The following is a 7,409-nucleotide window of genomic DNA, read 5'->3' on the forward strand; positions in this document are numbered from 1 at the left end:
AAACTAAGCTTGGGGATGCCGATACGTCTCCGACGTATCGATAATTTCTTATGTTCCATGCCACATTATTGATGATATCTACATGTTATATGCACATTTTATGTCATATTTATGCGTTTTCCGGAACTAACCTATTGACGAGATGCCGAAAGGCCGCTTGTCGTTTTCTGCTTTTTGGTTTCAGTAAATCCTAGTAACGAAATATTCTCGAATTGGACGAAATCAACGCCCGGGTTCCTATTTTGCCCGGAAGCATCCAGAACACACGAGAACCGCCGAGAGGGGGCACAGGCCCACCAAACCCTAGGCCGGCGCGGCCAGGGGGGCCGCGCCCCCCTATAGTGTCGGCGCCCTTCGACCTTCTGACGCCGCCTCTTCGCCTATATAAAGCCCCTGGACCTAAAACCTCGAGACGGAAAAGCCACGGTACGAGAAACCATCCAGAGCCGCCGCCATCGCGAAGCCAAGATCCGGGGACAGGAGTCTCTGTTCGACACGCCGCCGGACGGGGAAGTGCCCCGGAAGGCTCCTCCATCGACACCACCGCCATCTTCATCAACGCCGTTGTCTCCCATGAGGAGGGAGTAGTTCTCCATCGAGGCTCGGGGCTGTACCGGTAGCTATGTGGTTCATCTCTCTCCTATGTACTTCAATACAATAATCTCATGAGCTGCCTTACATGATTGAGATTCATATGATGATGCTTGTAATCTAGATGTCATTATGCTAGTCAAGTGGGTTTTACTTATGTGATCTCCGGAGACTCCTTGTCCCACGTGTGTAAAGGTGACAAGGTGTGCACCGTGTGGGTCTCTTAGGCTATATTTCACGTAATACTTATTCACCGTTATGAATGGCGTAGTGAAGTGCTTATTTATATCTCTTTATGATTGCAATGTGTTTTGTATCACAATTTATCTATGTGCTACTCTAGTGATGTTATTAAAGTAGTTTTATTCCTCCCGCACGGTGTAATGGTGACAGTGTGTGCATCCGTGTTAGTACTTGGCGTAGGCTATGATTATGATCTCTTGTAGATTATGAAGTTAACTATTGCTATGATGGTATTGATGTGATCTATTCCTCCTATATAGTGTGAAGGTGAAAGTGTGCATGCTATGTTAGTACTTGGTTTGGTTATGTTGATCTGTCATGCACTCTAAGGTTATTTAAATATGAACATTGAATATTGTGGAGCTTGTTAACTCCGGCATTGAGGGTTCGTGTAATCCTACACAGCTAGTGGTGTTCATCATCCAACAAGAGGGTGTAGAGTCTAGCATCTATCTATTTATTCTGTTATGTGATCAAAGTTGAGAGTGTCCACTAGTGAAAGTATGATCCCTAGGCCTTGTTCCTAAATATCGCTATCGCTGCTTGTTTACTCGTTTTATCGCATCTCGTACTTCCTGCAATATTACCACCATCAACCGCACGCCAGCCAAGCACTTTTCTGGCGCCGTTACTACTGCTCATATTCATTCATACCACTTGTATTTCACTATCTCTTCGCCGAACTAGTGCACCTACTAGGTGTGTTGGGGACACAAGAGACTTCTTGCTTTGTGGTTGCAGGGTTGCATGAGAGGGATATCTTTGACCTCTTCCTCCCTGAGTTCGATAAACCTTGGGTGATCCACTTAAGGGAAACTTGCTGCTGTTCTACAAACCTCTGCTCTTGGAGGCCCAACACTGTCTACAAGAATAGAAGCACCCGTAGACATCAAATATCCTCACAGTTTTTGAATAAATTTGAAAATACCAAAATTCGGACGTACTCAAAAACGGGCGGAGAGTAATTTGGACGATTTGTTTCAACCTTTTGTCGGAATGATGGAAATGATATGGCGTTGGAAAGCTATGGACCAGGCGCAACTTTCTTATTTCAATTGTTTTATCTAATTCTTTGTAATTTAAGAGAATAACTCAAGTTATTATCCGCCCATTTTATGTGACGGGCACCGAATGATTTCCGCGCGATTTCCATGCGGTATATCTAAAAAATGGAAATGATATATGGTTGGAAAGGTGTCAAAATGGAGCATCTTTTTTGTATGTACCATTTTTGCCAAATCCGAACAGTTTAAAACTAATTTTAGAAGTTTTGAAATCATGTTTCCGGTATATTTTGTGGGATAACGATTTAAATTTGATGGATTAGATCCAGTTATTTATTGTAAAATGTTGTAGGTAATGAAATTAGACATATACTCTACCATATATAGCTTTTGGTGACAATGATTGAAGTGGTTGATGATCAAATCGATGAGATTTGAACAATAGATTTCCGCCCCGTAAAAACAGAGCACTGAACTTCCTTCGACATGAACTTGTACTTATCGGCCAATATGGTTGTACTTCTTGGTGTGGTTTCATGAAAGTTTTCAGTAAAACAGCTATAATTTTATATGAAAACTTTCTACTTTCCGTAGTTACTGCTCGTACTTCCTGCAGTCACCGCTTGTACTTCTCAGAATCACTTATTGTACTTCCCACGGGTGAGGGGATTTTTTTGTTTTTTTTACATTTAGATTTTGTTGTTTTTTGTACTTCCTATATTAAGTGAGTGTACTTCTTGTGTCGAATGGTTGTATTTCTCATCTTTAAGTCTTTGAACTTCCTCGCGGATGACGAGATTTTTTTTATTTTTTTTGTACATTTGGATTTTTTCGGTTTCCTTGTACTTTCTATAATAAGTGGTTGTACTGCTCGTGTCGAATGGTTGTACTTCTCGACGTTAAGTATTTGAACTTCCTCACGGATGATGGGATTATTTTGTTTTTTGTGCATTTAGATCTTGTCAATTTTTTGTACTTTCTATGTTAAGTGGTTGTACTACTCGTGTTGAATGGTAGTAATTCTCAGCGTCAAGTATTTGAACTCCCTCGCGGATGATAGGATTTTTTTTTGTTATATTTCATTTTCGCAATAGATTTCCGCCCCGCAAGAATAGAGCGTTGAACTTCCCTCGACATGATGTTGTACTTCCCGGGTAATACAGTTGTACTTCTCTGTATGGTTTCACGAAACTGTTCATAAACCGATAATTTTTTTATTTGAACACTTTGTCCTTCCTGTAGTTAGTGCTTGTACTTCCTATAGTCAATGCTTGTACTTCTCAGAATCATGGCTTGTACTTCTCGCGGATGACTGAACTTTTTTGGTTTTTGTACATTTGGATTTTGTCGGTTTTCTTCTACTTCCTATATTAAGTGAGTGTACTGCTTGTGTCGAATTGTTGTACTTCTCAGCTTTAAGTATGTGAACTTCCTCGCGGATGATGAGATTATTTTGTTTTCTTGTACATTTGAATTTTTATCGGTTTTCTTGTACTTCCTACAATAAGTGGTTGTACTGCTCGTGTCGAATGGTTTTACTTCTCATTGTCCAGTATTTGAACTTCCTGGTGTATGACAGGATTATTTTTGCTACATTAGGATTTTGTCGGTTTGCTTGTACTTCCTATAATAATTGGTTGTAGTGCCCGTGTTGAATGGTTTTACTTCTCATCGTCAAGTATTTGAACTTCCTCGCGGATGATGGGGTTATTTTGTTTATTCTACATTTGGATTTTGTCGATTTTCTTGTACTTCCTATAGTGGATCTTGTCGGCAAGGGACACGTGGAAGAGGGGTAGCGGGACGCGGGCTAGGGCCGACGGGGCGTGGGTCGATGCCACACTGTTCAGGGGCGGTCGCATAAGGGTAGAGGCCACCGGTTCGCGGGTCTGGGGTTGGTAGAGAGGCACGTAGGAACCCGGCAATGGAGGGGCACCAGTGGATATTGTCGGCAGCAAGGTTTTGCGGAGGTCGCACCTACGACAACTTGGAGCGCGGCACCGACGTCAGTTTTCTTGTACTTCCTATATTAAGTGGTTGTACTTCTCATGTCAAATGGCCGTACTTCTCATATACTCGTACTTGCCAAAATCTAAGTTTGTTCTTCCCATGGAGCCTACTGCTCTCGGAATCATAATCAAAGTTTATTTGTGTATTTTTCTTGATGACATTTGGTGTTTTGCTCGACAAACATTTGTTTCCTAGACTTCTCTACCGCAAGGTGTGTACTGCCCACCAATTTTTATTGAACTTCTCAACATTATTGTAGACTTCCCTCAAAATATTTACTTCTTGAACCGTAGTTAGTATACTTCTTGGTGCTACTCATATGTACTGCCCGTTGGGCTTTTTAATTCAAGAAATGTGAAATTTATTTTCATGAAATGTTTATTCCAAGCCTTTCCAACAAAATATATTCCAAGTCTTTCTATGTTAACCCATGTTCTTTGGCTTCTAAGTTCTCTGGGGCTGCACATCAGCGGTAGGATGTTTATTTTTCAAAATGGAATATATGTACTTCCTCTCTTTTCTTGCTTATACTTGTCGACGATTTTTTTAATCTACCTTTTCATTATTCTTTTGTATTTGGAAACCAAAATGTCCAAACGAAGATTGTTATTTAATTTTTTAAGAATAATTTAAATTTATAGTAGTTGTTGGCTGAAAATTTTATTTTACTACTTTCACGAAGTCGATTTATTTTTAACGCGTAGTATTCTACCGTAATTTTTGCTCTTTGATTATTAGGAAATCGAAAATCGTGGCTAAACTTCCTAGGCTCGATAATTGTACTTCGTGCTAATAGACACCTACACTGCCCGTTGTTGACACATAATCATAAAATGCAACAGCTCATGTAAAAAAGAACTACTAAAGTACATCAACAAATATCTACTACCTCATGTTCTAATTTAATTAACATTTGGCATCATGTAGGTTCATGCACGCCACCTTGATTGAATCGAACTGGGGAAATATGAGAATATCTTTGCTATACACCATTTTATCTTTATATTCTTCCAGCACGCGCTCAGAGACAGGCAGCACCAGCACGTATTCACGGATACTGGCAGCTGCAGCGCCACGCGAGAAGCACACCGTGTTTTGGATCACCTTCTCTTCCTAAAATTAGCTAGCTATCGCTCACTCGCACTGAACTGTTGCCACCGATTACTGCTCTTGTTGTTTTTTCACAGGAGCAGTAGCATCAAGCGAAAGAGAGTGGAAACAGCAGAGCAAGGGCTCGCAGAGACGGGTAGTAGCAGAGCATCGTTCTGCACTTGTGCTAGCTATCGCTCACTCCATCTCAAAAAGAAAGCCATCGCTCAGCAATGCGTATGACAGAAAGTACAAACTGATGCTTATCGGAAACGCAGGCCGATACAAAACAGAAGTTCAGGTAAAGGACGGGTGAAATTCCAGCACGAGATGAAGTGGGACTTTCGCGTGGCCCCAAAGTAAAGCAGGGCAAAAAGTAAAATTCCCCGAATTTATCTGTACTCGAGACGAAGCGTTATTGACGAAGGCTCCAGTGAAAGATCTTTGGCCCCTTTTCGTTTTCGCTAGATGGGCCTTATTCTTTTGGTTAGCTTTTGACATTTTACCCTTTAGATCGTTGGGGCCCATGGCTAGACCATGGCTGGAGCCAGTCCAGCAACATAGGCAACGTATCTTCCGGTCCACTAAAAAGCTGATTCATATTCTTTCTATCGTTCATTTGGCAAAGCTAAAATTTATGGTACTTTATGCAAAATTAATTTGGTACAAATACTAAAACAATTATTGGTTTAATTTCATAGGTACAAATATAAAGTATTATTGTTGCTCATAGGCCCCGGATCAAAGAAGGGTAAAGTTGCTGATTTGATTTTTTCTCCGTTCGGAATAAGAAAAAACAACAACTTATCAGCTTCGGTATGTCTTTCAAAAATATCGAGAATGAAGTCAAAATTGCGCATATTGGCGCAATTGAGTTTTTCATTGTTGCTTTTCCGTGTGCCGATCAGCACAACTTCCGCTCCATTCTCAATGGCGCCAAACCTAGGTATAAGATTCCGAAATAGTTTTGCGAAGTGTTCAGAAAAAAAAATAGTTATCTAAAAACACACCAACCAGTCCTATAATCTAAAATTTATGCATCAAGCGGTGAAAAATAATTAGTTAAGCGGCACATAGATATTTATCGATAATTTAAACCGGCATCTATGAATTTATGCATCGGACGGTGAAAATAATTTATTATCATCTAATAAATATTTTAAGGGTCCTGATTCTCGTTTCGCCCCAGGCCCTCGAAAGCTTAGGACCAGCCCTGAGGAGCAACGTGCACCAATAGGGGAGGTAGACGGCTGGAGGAGGGATGCGCAAAGCGAGGAGGGCTCATGCATCGACGCGGGCACTTTCGAGCTACTCGAGCGATGCCACCTCGAGCTTCTCAAGTGACGCTGCCTCAAGCTTCTCCAGCGATGCCACTTCGGCTTCTCCGTCGGGGTCCTCTCGAGCGACGCCATCAACACAAGGACCTGGACACACGGCTGGAGTTCCGAGACGAAGGCAACGATGCTATCAGATTTTATCGTGGGCTCGTGTTTCCTCTATTTTTATGGGTAAGAGCGTTGACTGACCCGCGCTGGACGTCTATGATTCCTAGCATCCTACGGCTGGCGACTCGGGGGGCGATCCTCCGGGGGACGCCCAACACTATCCTTCAAAAATTACCACAATACATATGAAATATTTCTGTATATTTGGATTCTACATGTTACAAGCTTTCCTGGTATATAAAACTTATAAATTGTGAACGTCTAGATGTTTTTATATTGAATTTCTAAGTTAGACACGTAATGTGACATTTAAAATTAAATTTAAATCGAGTTTGACTGGGATGCTAATTGTACTGCTGACTGTACCGACATGTGGCATGTTCTGATTCGACCGTACCTCTTCGTTTAAGTGATCTGACGTGAATCTTCGGATCTTGATCGGACGCCTGAAACTGAATCTCCGATTTCTAATTAATTTTCTTGGCTCCGGATAACTTTGAAATAGATCTATGTTTGAGAGATAAATCGGTATTTCAAATCGAAAAACTTCCAACATGAAAGTTGTAGAAAATGATTGGATCTATTTTATCATCAAAGGAATTTGGATTTAGTGGAACGGACGCGAACGAATTGATAATTCCCTTTATCGAATTTGACGTTTTGTGATGTGAAATTATCCGTGTAGGGTGGAGAAAAAGATGTGAGATTTGTCGGAATTGAAAGATCTCGACGAGATCTACAACTTTCGTGTAGAAGACGAAGCGATTGGAGATATATTTGGTGGTCAAAACAACGAGTTAAGATTCGTTACTTTAGGGTTTTGAGAGGGGCAAAAGAAAAACGAATCTTCGACGTGGTGGAAGGTTTATATAGACCATAGGTTGGTGGAAAAAGTGGGCCTCGAAATTTAGAACGCGTGAAAACAAACGGAGATTAAATCGGAATTGTAAAACTCTAGATATTAGGGTTTGAATGGAGGCATATTTACCAAAACAAAAATCGTTCGTGGTTCAGGGTACTGGACACC

This window comes from Lolium rigidum, chromosome 2 (assembly GCF_022539505.1).
Source record: "Lolium rigidum isolate FL_2022 chromosome 2, APGP_CSIRO_Lrig_0.1, whole genome shotgun sequence".
Taxonomy (NCBI): Eukaryota; Viridiplantae; Streptophyta; class Magnoliopsida; order Poales; family Poaceae; genus Lolium; species Lolium rigidum.